At 36.6% G+C, this 19,334-nt stretch overlaps 1 pseudogene across 1 annotated transcript in view; it reads left to right on the forward strand.

The window, feature by feature from the left end:
• LOC308636743 (polyunsaturated fatty acid lipoxygenase ALOX12-like) overlaps positions 1 to 2,412 on the forward strand; it is a 60,998-nt pseudogene extending 58,586 nt beyond the window's left edge. Inside the window, exons 12-14 of the transcript in view lie at positions 1,678 to 1,778; positions 1,936 to 2,107; positions 2,234 to 2,412. The product of the transcript in view is annotated as a polyunsaturated fatty acid lipoxygenase ALOX12-like (transcript). The remainder of the gene's footprint in view (positions 1 to 1,677; positions 1,779 to 1,935; positions 2,108 to 2,233) is intronic.
• Positions 2,413 to 19,334: the final 16,922 nt, after the last annotated feature.

Below are 19,334 nucleotides of genomic sequence, written 5' to 3' on the forward strand. Positions count from 1 at the left end.
ATATCACCTTCTGAGAAGTGTCTGTTCAGTTTTTTGGCCCATTTATTGATTGGCTTATTTGTGTTTTTTTATTGTTGTTGTTGTTGTTTGTGTGTGTGTGTTAAAGTTTTTGAGTGCTTTATATATCTTAGAGATTAGTGCTCTATCTGATGTGTGAGGGGTAAAAATTTGCTCACATTCTGTAGGCTCTGTATTCACTTCACCGATTGTTTCTTTCGCTGAGAAGAAGCTTTTTAGTTTGAATCCATCCCATTTATTGATTCTTGATTTTAATTCTTGTGCTATAGGAGTCTTATTAAGGAATTTGGGACCTAATCTGACATGATGGAGATTTGAGCCTACTTTTTCTTCTATTAGGTGAAGGGTCTCTGGTTTAATCCCTAGGTCCTTGATCCACTTTGAGTTGAGTTTTGTGCATGGTGAGAAAAAGCAGTCATGAAATTCATCTGGAAAAATAAACAGACCAAAATAGCTAAAGCAATCCTTAGCAAAAAGAGTGAAGCAGGTGGCTTCACTTAAACTAGTAATAAAAATGGCATAGTATTAGCACCAAAATAGACTTGTAGACCAATGGTACAGAATAGAGGACACAGAGACAAACCCACATAAATATAGTCATCTTATATTAAACAAAGGTACCAAAAACATATATTGGAGAAAAGATAGCCTCTTCAACAAATGGTGCTGGGAAAACTGGAAATTTATATCAACAAAATGAAATTGTTTTAAATAGTTTATGACAGTTTGGGAAAGCAATTGTACCAATATTAATTCCTTCTAGTATAGGACAAGTTATAACCATTTCATTTTCTCTTAAGTGTACCACAGAGAATTCTGTTATTTCCTCTTTAGCCATATTAGTGGGTATATTTAAGTTGTATTACCCCCAATGACTAGTGGAGCTGAGTATCTTTACATAGAATTAGTAACTATATGGATATCCTTTTCTGTGAAAGGCCTTTTCAAGTATTTGCCCATTTTCCTAAGATTTATCTGTCTTCATCCTACTGACTTTTAACCATTTTTATAAAAGGAGATATTTGACCAAGAACCTCTTCTACCTCCTTACTCTCCAAATCTTACCATAAGAGCAATAGCTACTATGTACTGAGGGGATTTATGTAATCATCTCACTAATAAGGTAATTATTGTTATTATTGTTGTAGTTGATTATTATTATTGCCATATTCAGAGAAAAATATTAAGGTTCAAGGAAGTTAGTCAATTGGTCCAACTGATGCAACTGGTCAGCAGCAGAGCCAGGACTGGGACCCAGGGCTTATGCCACAGCCTGTGCTCTGGACCACAGCACTCCCTACGTCACAGGTGATCTTCAGATAGTCTTTCCATGATATATATATTAACCAAATTATGAAAAACCCTTCCTGAGTTTTCATGTACCTTTTCCCTGTTTTATTTCTAATCTTACCACTATCTAACATAATTTTGTTATTTTATTTTCCTTCCATTTTAGAATCTAAGCTGTAAGAGGACAGGGATATTGATGTGTTGTACCTACCAGTGTAGTCCCAATGGCTTGACAGTGCCTGGTCCATAGAGTTCCAGGGTTTTTGAATTAATGCATAAATGAATTCATGAACACATACTAATAACTAAGTCTGTGTTTCTTTATCCCCTCTGGGTAATGTTTCTAAAAATTGTTTTTTCTTCTCCTAGGTTTCCCTGCCTCTTTTCAGTCTTGGCTTCAACTCTGTCATTTCCTTACCATGTGCATCTTCACATGCACTGCCCAACACGCAGCCATCAATAATAGTTAGGTAGGGACCACTGACAGCAACGGTCCCTGAGGTCTAGGTGGGTGCAACCAAGTGCCTAGACTAGCGGGATGCTTGAAGGGGAAAACTGGAGCTTGGGGTCCTGAAGTTCAGAGTCCTTGAGTGACTCCAGATTCTTCTCTCCCCGCCACCCCTCAAGCTGGACTGGTTTTACTGGGTTTCTAATGGCCCATGCTCAATGTGGATGCCCCCACCCACTACCAAGGAAGGTGTAACAATGGCCACAGACATGGGGTCACTACCCAATGTCCAGCAGTCCTGTCTTCAGATGCTTTTTTCTGCGGCAACTGGGCTGATGGCAGCCAGACATGGTGAGAAGGGCTCTTTGGAACTCCAGGGGTATGGAAAACTGAAGAAAAGCATTGCAGTGAGGGGCTGGACTCTGGGTCCCTCTTTATTGGAACTAGGAGCTAATGCATCCATTCTTTCTGCTACAGTTGCCCCCAGGACATCACAGAGAAGACTATTTCTCAAGCCCTGAGCCCAAGGCGGTGCTAAGACAATTCCAAACAGATCTGGATAAACTGGAAAGGGAAATTGTGGCCGGAATGAGAAACTAGACCTTCCCTATGAATACTTGAAACCTAGTTGCATAGAGAACAGTATCGCTATCTAAGCCTGAATGTGCTCAAATATTTGCCCCTTTGAAAACCATGGGCCACCATTATAGTTATCATTTTCTCTTGAGTTTTATGTTTTCCTGTGTCTGAGTTTCCACAGTTGTATTTTCTTTCCTGAGTGCCCTACCTGAATGTGTCTCTAGTCTGAGGCCTTGCTCTCATTTCCAGGTAATCTAAGACAATGATCTTTAACCTGAAACCACATTCCTTACAGAAATCAACCATCAGGTAGCTTTCTCCTGTCCCTAAAAAATTTGTCTTCTCCATTTCCTATATAATAATTTTAGATGGATTTTTAAATGTGACATTAAAGATAGGTCTGATTTTATTTTTAACATCTAGATATTATCACAACACTTTTCATTGAAAAGTCCATCTTCTTTCACTGATCTATAATGCTGACATAAATCAAGCTGCCATATACAAATGGGACTATATTATTTCACTCATATGATCATCTTATGTTGTACTGCACTGACTTAATTACTATAGCTTTATAATCAACACAGATTACTATTTCATGAGACATATTAATACGATTTATCCTTTAAAGGTGTCTTCTTTTCTTGGACTTTTGACTTTCTATGTAAATATTAGAGTTAGCTTGCCAAGTTCCACAAATAAAATCTGTTGTGATTTTGATTAGAATTGCATTGCAGTTATATAAAGTTTATAATCTTAAGGAAGCTTTGTATTTTTGAGATAATTCCAACAGTATCATTTTATACATTGCTGAATTCCAAAAGTGCCAAGATTTAGTTTGCAAATTTTGCCTTTGTATTCATCTGTATGATTACCCTTTCTTATATTATCTTTGAGTGGCTATAATTACTCAGTAGTGAGTTGGATAGTGTTCCTCATTTATTTATTTATTTATTGCTATTTTTAAAAGAGTATCCTATCTATAATTAGAATTATCTTTTCTTTTGAACTTTTATTGGTGCATATTAACTATACAGGAGAGTGGGTTTCATTGTGGCATATTCATATATGCATATAACATAATTTGATCAATTTTTTTCTTTAATATTTAACAATTTTTTCACCTAAGATAAAAAGAATTAACAGCATGTTTGAATTCTGATGAGATAGATGCATCAGGGAAGAAAAATTGTTGATGCCCAGGGAAAATTACTATCATAATTTGTTTGTCTTTGGTAGGCAAGAAATAGAGATACTAATTCATAAGTATAAGAAAGAGGCTTTATTAGGAGTGTGGTTATTTATTCTACAGTAACAAGGGATAAGGTGGAATATATTGACACAATTTTTTGGCTTACCAGGAGTGGTGATTTTAAAGAATCATGACTATGACCTAAGACCTAAACCTTTGAGAAACTATGGTAAATATATGGAGGATAAATACACAATTTATCACAAGGAGAAATTGTATTTGGCAGAAATTGGTGAAGACATTCAGAGGTGGTTGTTTTTTGGAAGGGGGAGGATACCTTTATGAATATCAGTAAGGAATAAGGACTCCTAATTCACTTCCAGAGTTACTAGCATAAGGGATGTGGGGGGAATTATGCCCTTTTTGAGAGCTATAGGGAAATAGTGTGCTCAGAGGAGAGACATGTTTCATTAAGAATAAGGAAGTCATAAGAATGTTTGGAGAAAAGATTAATAATATTTGGGGTTTGGCAGATGATAATCCATGAGTCCAGAGGGCACAATGGTGGAATTTCAGGGTTGGGGAGGTGTTATGGTTTGGATACGGTATCCTCCAAAAGTCCCTGTGTCCATGCAGGAATGTTCATGGTGAAATGATTGAATGTGAGAGTTGTAACCTCATCAGTCCATCCCAGTTTGAAGGGACTGAGTGGGTGGTAACTGTAGGCAGGTGGAGCATGGCTGGAAGAGTTGGATCGCTGTGGGTGTGTCCCAGAAACTTTCCTCTTAAGGCCCCTTCCTGCCTCTTCTTCTGCTTCCCCGATGCCATGAGCTGAGCAGCTTTCTTGAACACCAGAACTGAGCAGCTTTCCTCCATCCTACCTTTCTGCCATGATGCTCTCTCTCACCCTGGATCCAGAGCAATGGAGTTGGTGACCATAGACAGAAACCTCTGAAACTGTGAGCCCAAATAAACTTTTTCTCCTCTAAGTTGTTCTTGTCAGGTATTTTGGTCACAGTGATGAAAAGCTGAATAACACAGGAAACCTTTGTTGCCTAGATGAGAAGGCTTACTATTGGAAGCCACTATCCAGAAGAAATTAATAAGAGTACAGGCTCTGGAGTCAGGATATTTGGGTTCAAATCCAATTACCATGTACTTTCACCAAATAACATAGGAGGGGTCACTGATGGGGCCCTGAAAGGAGATGTAGAGAACTTCCATATGGAAGAGTGAGAGATGGAATGGAGACCTGTGCTGCTTGTAGTAACTGTAAATAGGAGATAAAGGACTCAGAGGTAGAAGTCCCAGTGATTCTAAGGCAGATAAGGAATGATCAGGCTATGGCAGGGGGAATAGAACCCAGACATCTGGGATCTCACATTAAGCCTGTCGATAGAGGCAAAAAGACAGTCCTCCTTTACCTTTCCAGCACTCTGGTTTGCAGCCAAAAGAAACTACAAGTCAAACTTACCACAAGCTTATGGGAATAAAGAAGCCTACAAGGGGCAATATCAAGAACTCTGCTAAAATGATGTATTAAATTATAAAGAAAAAGACAAAATATATGATTGTGTCACTAGACACCAAAAGTGAGCTTTTTAAAATTTATATGTTCATCTTCAAAAAACCTCTAAAGGAAGAAAAATAAAGGAAAACTCCCTTGATTTGACAAAGAATATATATAAGAACTGCAAATGTTACATTGACCAAAACCATTACACTAAAAATCAGAAACTGGAAAGAGATTACCATTATCCTTGTCATCATTTTACATTCTTTAGGAGAGTTCCATTGGTGCAATAGGAAAGAAAAAGAAGTACTTAAGGTTAGGGAAACAAATAACAGAATGGTCATAATTTGAAAGAACATAATTATATTCCTAGAGAGTTCAAATAACTCAATCAAAGATTATTAGAACTAATAAAAGAATATAAAACAAGTACCTAGAACAAGATACAAAGTAAGTATAAAGAATAGTTTTCATGGGGCTGGGGATGTGGCTCAAGTGGTAGCGCGCTCGCCTGGCATGCGTGCGGCCCGGGTTCGATCCTCAGCACCACATACCAACAAAGATGTTGTGTCCGCCGAGAACTAAAAATAAATATTAAAAATTCTCTCTCTCTCTCTCACTCTCTCTCCTCTCTCACTCTCTCTTTAAAAAAAAAAGAATAGTTTTCATTATACTAATAGCCAGCTAGACATTGAAGTGAAAAATTATTCCGTGTTCCTTGGTGACACTTTATGAAATAAATAAATATAAATTAATAGAGCTTAGTAGGTAAGACCTCTGAATTAAAAAGAAAGAAAACCAAAACTTATCTTTGGGGAAACCTAGAAAATTATTCGAAGAATATGAAATAAGATTTTGAGGGACGGTACCAGGGATTGAACCCAGGAGTGCTTAACAACTGAGCCCCACCCCCAATCTGTTTTATTTTTTATTCTGAGGTCCTAAGCTAAATTGCTTAGGACCTTGATAAGTTGTTGAGGCTGGCTTTGAACTCACAATACTCCTGCCTCAGCCTCCTGAACCACTGGGATTACAGGTGTGCACCACCACACCAGGCCAAAATAAGATTTTAATGAGTGGACAAACCTTTGTTTCCTAGATGAGAAGATTTACTATTTGAAGACACTATCCAAAACAGACTAAGAGTACAGGCTCTGGAATCAGAATATATGGGTTCAAATACAATTACCATGTACTTTCACCAAAAACCCACATGGGAACTCGTATTTATTCCTTTAGTCTTAGAGTCAGTGTGGCCACAAGGCACATGTATGGGAACTTTCCCTTCATCTTGCTAGGGGGTTATCTGAGAGCCTGAGGGTATCCTTCAATGCTGCTAGGAGGCATTCTTGGGTGGCATAGAAGTGATTGGGCATTTGAGATCTCAAAGCACAGGCAGGGCATTGATCCTAATGAGTTGCAGGTAACATTTTAAGAGCACCAGAAAAGTGAAGTCACCATTTGGGAGAGGAATATGACATCTTGAAGCTCAAACCCAGCAAAATTGCCCTTTTCTTGGGCAGACTCATGTCCTGGCTAATCTTGCATAGATTTCAGTGCTGGAACTTGCTTCTGATCATACCCAGAGAACATTTTCTAGGGCGCCTGATCCTGTACTTCCTGGAGTGCTGAACTGAATTTGTGGACATTCTTTAAACGGTGCTTTTAGTACTAGATCCCCTGGACCCCACTCAATTCCTTCTAGTGCTTTTTCTTTTCAGGGGATTACCCCATACTTTTTAGCTACTCATACATAAGATAACTCCCTCTTTTAGCTTATTTCATGAAACAAGTCTTGATGGGTGTTATGGTTTAAATATGAGGTATCCCTCAAAAATTCACGTGAGAAAATGCAAGAAAGTTTAGAGGTAAAATGATTGGGTTCTGAAAGTTTTGACCTAATCAGTGAATTAACTCCCTGATAGGGATTAACTGGGTGACAACTATAGGCAGGTAGGGTATTGGATGGAGAAGGTGGGTCCCCAGGGGAGTGCCTTTGGGGTATATATTTGTCCTTATCGAGGGGAGCACCCTGCCCCCTCCTGTCTCTGATTATCCTGTCCTGAGTTGCTTTCTACTGCCATACCCTTCCACCATGATCTTCTGCTCATCTTGGCCCAGGAATGGAGCCAGCCATCTATGGACTAAGACCTCTGAAGCCATGAGTACCAAATAAACTTTTCCTCCTGTAAAATTGTTCTTGTTAAGATTTTTAGTAAAGAGCTCGATTTCCTGTTGATAAGACATTATGTCTAAGAATGTAGAAACATAATGACCAAGTTTCTAGTTTGAAATGAAGAATATAATTGACCTCTCTATCTCCTCCTCTTCCCTAGAGACAAAAAACAAACATACAAAAGCAAAAACTAAAACAAACAACAACAAGTAATGCTAGCAGAGTAAGGGATCAAGTCCACACACACCAAAGGAGAGACTACATGTCTTACTGTTCTCCGGATTGGTATGGCCACAAGGGCTAACATCTAACTGATAGCAAATAATTAGAAGTTGATATGAATTCTAAAAGGAGCTGCTTGTCCTCTCTGTTTTCTGTCTCCTTTCCTGTGGGCTGAGATTTTAACATCAAACTTGTAAACTAGTTAGGTCCCTATTGACTCTGGAGAGCAGAGCTGTTTACTTTATGGGCAGCTCTCCTATTCTACAGTGTTATGTGCAAGAGAAATAAGTTTCCACCTGTTTCAGCCACTGTATCCTTATTTCAGCAAATGAGCAAATACAAAAGAGTAACAAGCCACAACCCTAAAGTAGAGCCCTCATATCAACAAGTTCTATCTATAAATTTTAGCTTCAGTGTTAAATATGAATAGGCAATTAGGATCACCAGGTGGTTAGGAAAACTACACCACAAAGAGGCAAGACCAAGATAAAAAATAGAAGGAGGAGGAGGAGGAGGAGGAGGAGGAGGAGGAGGAGGAGGAGAGGAAGAGGAGGAGGAGGGGAGGAGGAAGAGGAGGAGGAGGAGAGAGGAATAAATGATGACTTACAAAACAGATAACTCAGAGAACAAAATTGAGCTTAAAATTTTACTCTACTTCCTATTCTTGTATTTGAGAAAATATTCTACCCATAGAATGCTCAGGAATAAATTTAAGCACAGAAGTGAATATCTCTACAATAAAACGTATAAAACAGAAACGAAAAACATGAAAACACACACATACACACACACACACACATACACAAATGGAAAGACATCCCATTGTTCATGGATTGGAAAAATCAATATTGTCAAAATGTCCAAATACCCCAAAGCATTTTAAAGATTCAGTGCAACTTCTACCAAAATACCAATTAAGTTCTTCATAGAACTAGAAAAAAAAAGCTACTAAAATTCATATGGAACCACAAAAATCTGAATAGCCACAGCAATCCTGAGCAAAAAGATCAAAGTAAGAGGCATTACACTGCCTGGCTTCAAAATATACAATAAAACTAAAGTAATTTAAAAAAAAACCCATGATATTAACATGAAACCCGACAGACTAACGGAACAGAATCAAGAGCCTAGAGGTAAACCCAGCCATGTATAGTCAACTGACTTTGACAAAGCTGCTAAGAATGCACATCAAGGAAAGAATAGTCTCTTCAATAAATGGAGTTAGGAACTGGTTATCCACATGCAGACATCTCTCTCACACACCATTTGGAAAAAAAAATAAACTAAAAATGGATTAAGGACTGAAATGTAAGATATGAAACTTACTAGAACAAAACATAAGGGAAATGCTTCAAGACATTGTAACTGGCAAGTATTCTGAAGGATAAGATTCCAGACTGGCTATTTTATAACAACTTGTTTTTTATAAAACAAGTTCTGGGAAGGATGTGTGGATAGTTATAGTTTTTGCATAGTTGGCAGGAATGTACATTAGTATAAACATTAAGGAAACCAGTACAGAGGTTTCTCAAAAACTAAAAATAGAACTACCATATGATTCGCCAATTGTACTACTGGATATATATCCAAAGGAATTGATCAGTATGTTGAAGAGACATCTGCACTTATATGTTTTTTTACAGCACAATTTGCAATAGCCAAGAAATGGTAATAACCCTAGTGCCTGTCAACTGATTAATACTTAAAGAAAAAGTAGCATATGTTCACAATTAAATAATATCAAATCATAAAAGCGATGAAATCCTTTAAATTATGACAACATGAATGTAACTGGAAGACATTAAATGATGTGTAATAAGCCAGGCACAGAAAGAAAAATACTACATGATCTCACTTATATGTGTAATAAAAACAAGTTGATCTCGTATTAGTTGATAGTATACTAGTGGTTACCAGAGGCTGGGGAGAATGTATGTGTTGAGGGGGGAGAAGGGGAAATTTGGTTAATGAATACTAAGTTACAGTTAAATAAAAGAAGTTTCTGCTCTTCTATTGCAGGGTAGTGTGCCTATAGACAACAATAATGTACTGTATATTTCAAAATAGCTAGAAGAAAGGATATTGATTATTTGTACTACAAAGAAATGATAAATACTTGAGGAGACAGATATACTTACCCTGATTTGAACATTACATAATGTACACATGTATCAAAACATCACCCCAGAGATATGTATAACTTTTGTACATCGAGTTTTAAAAAAGAAAACAATTCCACTCATGATAGCAACAAAAAATAAAATAAAATCTTAGGTAAACATTTAGTTAAGTAGGTGAATGACTTGTATAATGAAAATCATAAAACACTGATGAAGGAAATTGAAGAAACTGCAAATAAAGGAAAGTGTCCTGTGTTTATGGATCAGAACAATTGATTATTAAAATTAATTTACTGATTTGCTGATCCAAAAGGCAATCTCTATCAACATTCTAAAGTCATTTTTCACAGAAATGGATAAACAACCTTTAAATTCATATGAAACCACCAAAGATCTCAACTAGCCGAAGCAATCTTGAGTAAAAGAACAAAACTGAAGACATTACACAATCTGACTTCAAAATATCCTAAAGTGATCCTAATCAAAACAGCATGTTGTGGGCATAAAAACAGACTCACCAACCAATGAAACAGGATAGAAAGCCCAGTAATAAACCTGTACATTTATGGTCAATACTTTTAACAAAATTGCCAAAACAATTGGAAATGACAGGTTACTTGATAATGGCTGTTGAGAAAACTGATTATCCACATGGAGAAGATTGAAATTTAGACCCTTATCTTACATCCTGCACAAAAATCAATCCAATATGGATTAAACATTTAAATGTAAGAACTGAAAATTTAAAATTTCTGCAAGAAAATATAGGGTAAAATTTCCATAACATTGGTCTGAGCAAGGATTTTTGGAATATTACCTTCAGAAGTGGGATTGCTTGATCACATGATAATTCTATTTTTTTCTTTTTTTTAATATCTCTACTCCTTTTATACCAGATTCAAGACAACTTCGGTAATCTTAGATCAGTAATCTTAGATTACTTTGAGCTGACATTAATAAAATCTTTGCTCAGTCCATCTGTGCCTCTGCTAGGGCTGCCTTGTTGCAAAACTCTAAGAGTGAGCACTCTGATTTCTTCTGAAGTTATGTGACACGTTGGCCACTATGAATGGCAAGAGAAAGGGTCAAGAAATGGATAAACAATCTTTAAATTCATATTCTAGCGTCTTGTGGCTAGAAGCTGGAGTCTCAAGATCACCCTTTCATTTCTCCCTTGATTCACTTCAGCCAAAGGGCAAGTCATGTTATTCTGCAGCTTGCCCCTAGAGGGCTCTCTACCTAAACAATGGACACTAACTTGGTGGGACTGAATGCTGTTAAGTGTAGTGGGGTTGTTCAATGTCTCACTTCTAGAACAGGTGGATTATATTTTTCTTTTCACAGTTTGACTGAAAACCATACACAAATCCCCATTATTTACAAAGACAACAGGTACAACTTTTAATTATCAGAAAACAAAAACAAAGACAAAAATAAGAAAACAGAAATGATTATACTTAAGTTCTGTTTTTTTCTCTTAACATTTTTATGCCTTGTTTTTAAAAATAAGCTTTCTTCAAGGTTATAATATTTGTTTTATTTCAAAATGTTGTGCATTCTTGTTGCCTCATTTTCTATGTCCTCAATTTTGGCTTCTTCTTATTTATGTGCTTTAATTGAATTTTTGTCTAGTTTTGAGGGGAAAAAGTGAATACTTAACCCATCTTGGCATTTGGCTGTAAAGAAAAGAAGTGAGCCTCAAAATACAATTGGTTGGGGCTGGGGATGTGGCTAGTGGTAGAGTGCTTACCTAGCATGTGCAAGGCCCTGGGTTCAATCCCCAGCACCACGTTAAAAAAAGATTGCTTTACTTTTTTAAACGTAACAAAAATTTTTATCCGCGTGCCTGTAATTCCAGTGGCTTGGGAGGCTGAGGCAAGAAGATCACAAATTGAAGGCTGCTTTCCCCCATTTGTTTATTATCATTATAATTTTTTTTTGTTTTAAATTTTTATTTTTTCGTTTTTTCTTTCTTTCTTTTCACTTTTTTTCTTTTGTCTTTTCATTTCTTTTCAATTTTCTTATTCCCCCTTTCTTGAATTCTACCTGCCTACACTCACTCTCTTTAGTGACTTCTTCCCTTCCCCTCTAATACCTCTCCTCCCAAGCATCAAATAAATTTATAAGAGTAAACAGTAACTCAGCAGTAAAACAGAACAAGAAGTATCATGAGCATAAAAAAGCAAGGAAGAAAAGGAGTACAAACAATGAAGGACAGCCTAAATATTCAGGAGGACCTGGAGTCATCATAAAAATGGCCATATAAAGAACTCAAGGAACACCTTAGACAGATGGAAAGGAACCTTAAAGCTCACATTGAAAATGAATTACATAAACAGATAAAAGAAGAAGTTAAGCATCTTTATCAGGAGATAGAGATTATAAAAAAAAATTAAACAATAATTCTAGAAATGAAGGAAATGATAAACCAAATTAAAAACTCAATCGAGAGTATCACTAACAGAGTGGAGCAAGTAGAAGCCAGAACGTCAGATAATGAAGACAAAATATATCATCTTGAAAAGAGTCTAGCCAACTCAGATAGGCTGGTAAAAAAATCATAAGAAAAACATCCAAGAGATTTGGGATAACTTAAAAAAACCAAACTTACGAGTCATCGGGATAGAGGAAGGCACAGAGATTCATACCAAGGGTATGGGTAACTTGCTGAATGAAATAATCACAGAAAACTTTCCAGAAATAAAAAAGGAAACCGATATACAAATTGTAGATGCATAAAGGACACCGAGCACACAAAATCACAGTAGACCAATGCCAAGACACATTGTTATGAAGATATCCAATATACAGAACAAAGAGAAAATATTAAAAGCTACAGGAGAAAAGAGGCAGATTACATTTAGGGGTAAACAAATAAGGTTAACAACGGATTTTTCATCACAGACGCTGAAAGCGAGAAGATCCTGGAACAACATATTTCAAACACTGAAAGACAATGGATGCCAACCAAGAATTCTGGATCCAGCAAAATTAAGCTTCAGATACGACAATGAAATAAAAATCCTTCATGATAAACAAAAACTAAAAGAATTTGTAGCCAGAAAACAAGCATTGCAAAGCGTCTTGAGCAAAACTCTACACGAGGAAGAAATGAAAAACAATAACCAAAACCATCAGCAGGAAGTCCCTCGGTAAAGACAGAGGACGGGGGGAAAGCCAATCATGGAGAAACAAACTAAATTAGAAAAAAAAAATAAATAACCAAACATGGCAGGAAGTACAAACCATATATCAATAGTAACTCTGAATGTTAATGGCTTAAACTCTCCAATAAAGCGACATAGGCTGGTAACATGGATTAAAAAAACAAATCCAACAATATGCTGCCTCCAGGAGACACATCTGATTGGAAAAGACATACACAGGCTCAAGGTAAAAGGTTGGGAAAAAATATACCACACACACGGCCCTCGTAAGCAAGCAGGGGTGGCCATTCTCATATCGAATAAAATCGACTTCAAGACTAAGTTAATCAAAAGGGATAAGGAAGGACATTATATACTGTTAAAAGGAACCATTCACCAACAAGACATAACAATTATCAATATTTATGCACCAAATAATGGCGCTGCGATGTTCATAAAACAAACTCTCCTCAAGTTCAAGAACCAAATAGACCACAACACAATAATCATGGGTGACTTCAACACACCTCTCTCACCATTGGACAGATCCTCCAAACAAAAGTTAAATAAAGAAACTATTGACCTCAATATCACAATCAATAACCTAGACTTAACTGACATATATAGAATATATCAATCATCATCAAGTGGATATACTTTTTTCTCAGCAGCACATGGAACCTTCTCAAAAATAGATCATATATTATGCCATAGGGCAACCCTCAGTAAGTATAAAGGGGTAGAGATAATACCATGCACTTTATCAGATCATAATGGAATGAAACTGGAAATCAATGATAAAAGAAGGAAGGAAAAATCCTACATCACATGGACAATGAACAATACGTTACTGATGATCAATGGGTTACAGAAGACATAAAGGAGGAAATCAAAAAATTCTTAGAGATAAATGAAAATACAGACACAACATATCGGAATCTATGGGACACAATGAAAGCAGTTTTAAGAGGGAAATTCATCGCCTGGAGGTCATTCCTCAAAAAAAGGAAAAAACAACAAATAAATGAGCTCACACTTCATCTCAAAGCCCTAGAAAAGGAAGAGCAAACCAACAGCAAATGTAGCAGAAGGCAAGAATTCATTAAAATCAGAGCAGAAATCAATGAAATTGAAACAAAAGAAACTATTGAAAAAATTAACAAAACAAAAAGTTGGTTCTTTGAAAAAATAAATAAGATCGACAGACCCCTAGCCATACTAATGAAGAGAAGAAGAGAGAGAACTCAAATTACTAACATACAGGATGAAAAAGGCAATATTACAACAGACACTTCAGAAATACAGAAGACAATTCGAAATTATTTTGAAAACCTATATTCCAATAAAATAGAAGATAGTGAAGACATCGATAAATTCCTTAAGTCATATGATTTGCCCACACTGAGTCAGGAGGATACTCACAACATAAACAGACCAATATCAATAGATGAAATAGAAGAAGCAATCAAAAGACTTCCAATCAAAAAAGCCCAGGACCGGATGGGTATACAGCGGAGTTTTACAAAACCTTTAAAGAAGAATTAATACCAATACTTTTCAAGTTATTTCAGGAAATAGAAAAAGAGGGAGCTCTTCCAAATTCATTCTATGAGGCCAACATCACCCTGATTCCGAAACCAGACAAAGACACCTCAAAGAAAGAAAACTACAGACCAATATCTCTAATGAACCTAGATGCAAAAATCCTCAATAAAATTCTGGCAAATCGGATACAAAGGCACATCAAAAAAATTGTGCACCATGATCAAGTAGGATTCATCCCTGGGATGCAAGGATGGTTCAATATATGGAAATCAATAAATGTTATTCACCACATCAATAGCCTTAAAAATAAGAACCATATGATCATCTCGATAGACGCAGAAAAAGCATTTGACAAAGTACAGCATCCCTTTATGTTCAAAACATTAGAAAAACTAGGGATAACAGGAACTTACCTCGACATTGTAAAAGCAATCTATGCTAAGCCTCAGGCTAGCATCATTCTGAATGGAGAAAAATTGAAGGCATTCCCTCTAAAATCTGGAACAAGACAGGGATGCTCCCTATCACCACTTCTATTCAATATAGTTCTTGAAACACTGGCCAGAGCAATTAGACAGACGAAAGAAATTAAAGGCATAAAAATAGGAAAAGAAGAACTTGAATTATCACTATTTGCAGATGACATGATTCTATACCTAGAAGACCCAAAAGGGTCTACAAAAAACTACTAGAACTAATAAATGAATTCAGAAAAGTGGCAGGATATAAAATCAACACACATAAATCAAAGGTATTTCTGTATATCAGCGACAAAACTTCTGAAACGGAAATGAGGAAAAACACTCCATTCAAAATATCCTCAAAAAAAAAAAATAAAATAAAATACTTGGGAATCAACCTAACAAAAGAGGTGAAAGACCTATACAATGAAAACTACAGAACCCTAAAGAGAGAAATAGAAAAGGATCTTAGAAGATGGAAAAATATACCTTGTTCATGGATAGGCAGAACTAACATCATCAAAATGGCGATATTACCAAAAGTTCTCTATAGGTTTAATGCAATGCCAATCAAAATCCCAATGGCATTTCTTGTAGAAATAGATAAAGCAATCATGAAATTCATATGGAAAAATAAAATACCCAGAATAGCAAAAACAATGCTAAGCAGGAAGTATGAATCAGTTGGTATAGCGATACCAGATTTCAAACTATATTACAGAGCAATAGTAATAAAAACAGCATGGTACTGGTACCAGAACAGGCGGGTGGACCAATGGTACAGAATAGAGGACACAGAGACTAATCCACAAAGCTACAACTATCTTATATTTGATAAAGGAGCTAAAAACATGCAATGTAGAAAGGATAGCATCTTCAACAAATGGTGTTGGGAAAACTGGAAATCCGTATGCAACAAAATGAAACTGAATCCCCTCCTCTCGCCATGCACAAAAGTCAACTCAAAGTGGATCAAGGAGCTAGATATCAAATCAGAGACTCTCCATCTGATAGAAGAAAAAGTTGGCTCTGATCTACAGATTGTGGGGTCGGGCTCAAAATTCCTTAATAGGACACCCATAGCACAAGAGTTAATAACAAGAATCAACAAATGGGACTTTCTTAAACTGAAAAGTTTTTTTCTCAGCAAGAGAAACAATAAGAGAGGTAAATAGGGAGCCTACATCCTGGGAACAAATTTTTACTCCTCACACTTCAGATAGAGCCCTAATATCCAGAGTATACAAAGAACTAAAAAAATTAGACAATAAGAAAGCAAATAACCCAATCAACAAATGGGCCAAGCACATGAACAAACACTTCACAGAGGAGGACATACAATCAATCAACAAGTACATGAAAAAATGCTCACCATCTCTAGCAGTCAAGGAAATGCAAATCAAAACCACCCTAAGATACCACCTCACCCCAGTAAGATTGGCAGCCATGATGAAGTCAAACAACAATGAGTGCTGGTGAGGATGTGGGGAAAAGGGTACTCTTGTACACTGCTGGTGGGACTGCAAACGGGTGCGGCCAATTTGGAAAGCAGTATGGAGATTCCTGGGAAAGCTGGGAATGGAACCACCATTTGACCCAGCTATTGCCCTTCTCAGACTATTTCCTGAAGACCTTAAAAGAGCACACTACAGGGATACTGCCACATCGATGTTCATAGCAGCACAATTCACAATTGCTAGACTGTGGAATCAACCCAGATGCCCTTCAATAGATGAATGGATTAAAAAATGTGGCATTTATGCACCATGGAGTATTACGCAGCACTAAAAATGACAAAATCACGGAATTTGCAGGGAAACGGATGGCACTAGAGCAGATTATGCTTAGTGAAGCTAGCCAATCCCTAAAAAACAAATACCAAATGTCTTCTTTGATGTAATGAGAGCAACTAAGAACAGAACAGGGAGGAAGAGCAATTAAGTCAGGGCTAAGTTCTTACTATGTCAAGAGAATCACAGTGGTTCCATCTCCTTTGCCCATTTAATGGTTTCAGGCTTGACACTCAGTTTTGAGAAAAGAGATAAGGGGAATGTGATGTTTTCAGATTCAAAATGGAGTCATTTATGTCAAACCCTAACCAAAGAGAGTCAGGAAAAAGAGACTCTGGAACTGCAACTTTCTTGCTGAGGCCATTTAAAAAAAATGTCTGTCTAGTAGTAGCCTATTCAGTCTTGGACTGATACTACTTTTTTTTAAAATTAATTTTTGTAGCCTAGGATTATTATTTCAAAAAGCTTATGTAATCCTCCTCATTTGCCTTTAAAAACCTTTGTCTCCCACCCTCCTTCTCTTTCTTTCTTTGTGGTAACTGAGCACAGGGGCTATAGCCTCAGCACTTTTAATTTATTTTTTGAGACAGGGTCTTGCTAAATTGCCAAGTCTGGCCTCCAAATTGTGGTCCTCCTCCCTCAGCCTCCCGAGTCTCTGGGATTACAGTCTTTGTCTTTCTATGCCCACCTGGCTATGAGTTGCTATGACTTGCATATCCAGGATTCAGGAACAGTCCCCTACTGTTCCTGAATCAACACTGTGTTTTGGAGAGCTGTTTTTTTTTGTTTGTTTGTTTGTTGTGGCTCATTTTGGATTGATGGGAAACAGCTGGATGGTTTCTGAGAAAACTTTCTCGGCTCTTAAAAAGAAAGCACAAAATGGTCCCTCTTTTCCCACTAGATATTGTGTCTATATGGGATTATTGGAACGATAGCATAATTAAAGAGGTAAACTATTGAGGAACTAACTGATGAAGAATGACAGAATGGAAAGATCAGGGTAAACCCAAAAGAAAGCCCCCTAAAATACCTTGGGTTGCTTGGTGATATTGTTGAACCAGTGACCCAAACAACCCTACAGCCAACCTACCTTATGAACTTCTTATTTCCTAATTTTTCCCAATTGTTTGAATCATTTTGAATTTTTATGTTAGTTGCAATCAAAAGTATTCTGACACACGTATCTATTTTTTTTAAATATTTATTTTTTAGTTGTAGTGGGACACAAAGGTATTGTATCTTTTTAAAATTTTTTTAATATTTATTTTTTAGTTGTAGTTGGACACAATACCTTTATTTATTTATTTTTATGTGGTGCTGAGGATCGAACCCAGGGCCTTGAACATGCTAGGTGAGTGCTCTCCCGCTGAGCTACAACCCCAGCCCCTGTACCTTTTTTTAAAATTTATTTTTCTGTGGTGCTGAGGATTGAACCCAGGGCCTCACACATGCTAGGCTAGTGTTCTATCGCTGAATCACAACCCCAGCCCCACATATCTATTTTAATGAACCCTATTTATTGTTTTGTTTTTGCTACTCAAAATATAACAATGTGCCTAGTGGGAGCCCTTATAATTGGACATTAAGACCTCTTAATACTGTCTGTGACTTTTTTGAGAGAACCCTTACCTTTTAACCACAGCAGTATGTTCTGGGCTTATTCTATGTTGTTTAGACCTGCCAAAAGATGTGGGATCAGCTATCCTCCAAGGGTCCAAGTTTCTTTTAGTGGAGAATAATATTGTAGAACAAAATCAGGGCTTTAAGAAGCTGATGTAGGTGGGCTGGGGTGGTGGCTCAGTGGTAGAGCATTTGCCTAGCATGTGTGAGGCACTGGGTTCGATTCTCAGCACCATATATAAATAAATGAATAAAATAAAGGTTCATCAATGTCTAAAAATATTAAAAAAGAGAGAAGCTGATGTAGGTAAAAAAAAAAAGGACTATCATGTCTTTTTGGACCCTGTTAGTAGTGATAGAGTTGGAAAGGTTAATTTTCCTTATATAAATAGTTGCTACAAGTAAATAAGAAAAAGACCAAAACCCAACAGAAAAATGAAATAGCCAGTTCACAAAAAAGGAAACATAAATAGCTCCTATAATATGAAAAGATGCTCAACTGTAGCCATCATAAAAATGCAAATTAAATTAAAATGGGGGTGCAATTTTTACCTATCAATAGGAGTGGTTATTATCACACCATTGACACAGGCATTCTCATATCTTGACTACTGGTGGAAGAATAAATTTGTGCAACTTTCTATGGCAGGAAATTTATCAATTTCTGCCAAATTTACACTTGCTTTTGGCTTATAAATTCTATTTCTAGGATTTTGTATTACAGATATGGTTACACAAAAGAAATGATGTATGCACCATATTTATTCCTTTCAACAACAACAAAAGTTACAAAAGATTGTTGATAACTTAAAGTCTACCAATAAGGGACTGGCAGAGTGTATACGGCAAAACTGTAGCTACCTTCACAAATAACAAGGAAGTTTTTAATGTTTTAATGCTAATATGAAATGATTTCCTGATTTATGTTGCACTATGGAAAAAACAAGATGCAGAACAGTGTATAAAATGTGCAACCATGTGCAGGAAAAGAACAAAAATTATAGGTATACATTTGCTTGGGAATGTGCACAGAAGACACTAGCAACAGTGTGAACAGGGTGGATTGGAACTAGCAGAGAGGAAGGACCTAGTGAATATCACTTTGTACATTCTGAATTTTGAATCATGTGAATGTACTTTTGCCAAAAAGTAAATGAATCAGAAAATATGCGTTACCAACATATTTCCATCAACTTCTTTAGTGTTACTAG

Source organism: Spermophilus citellus (genome assembly GCF_964194105.1).
Source record: "Spermophilus citellus genome assembly, chromosome: 17".
NCBI lineage: Eukaryota > Metazoa > Chordata > Mammalia > Rodentia > Sciuridae > Spermophilus > Spermophilus citellus.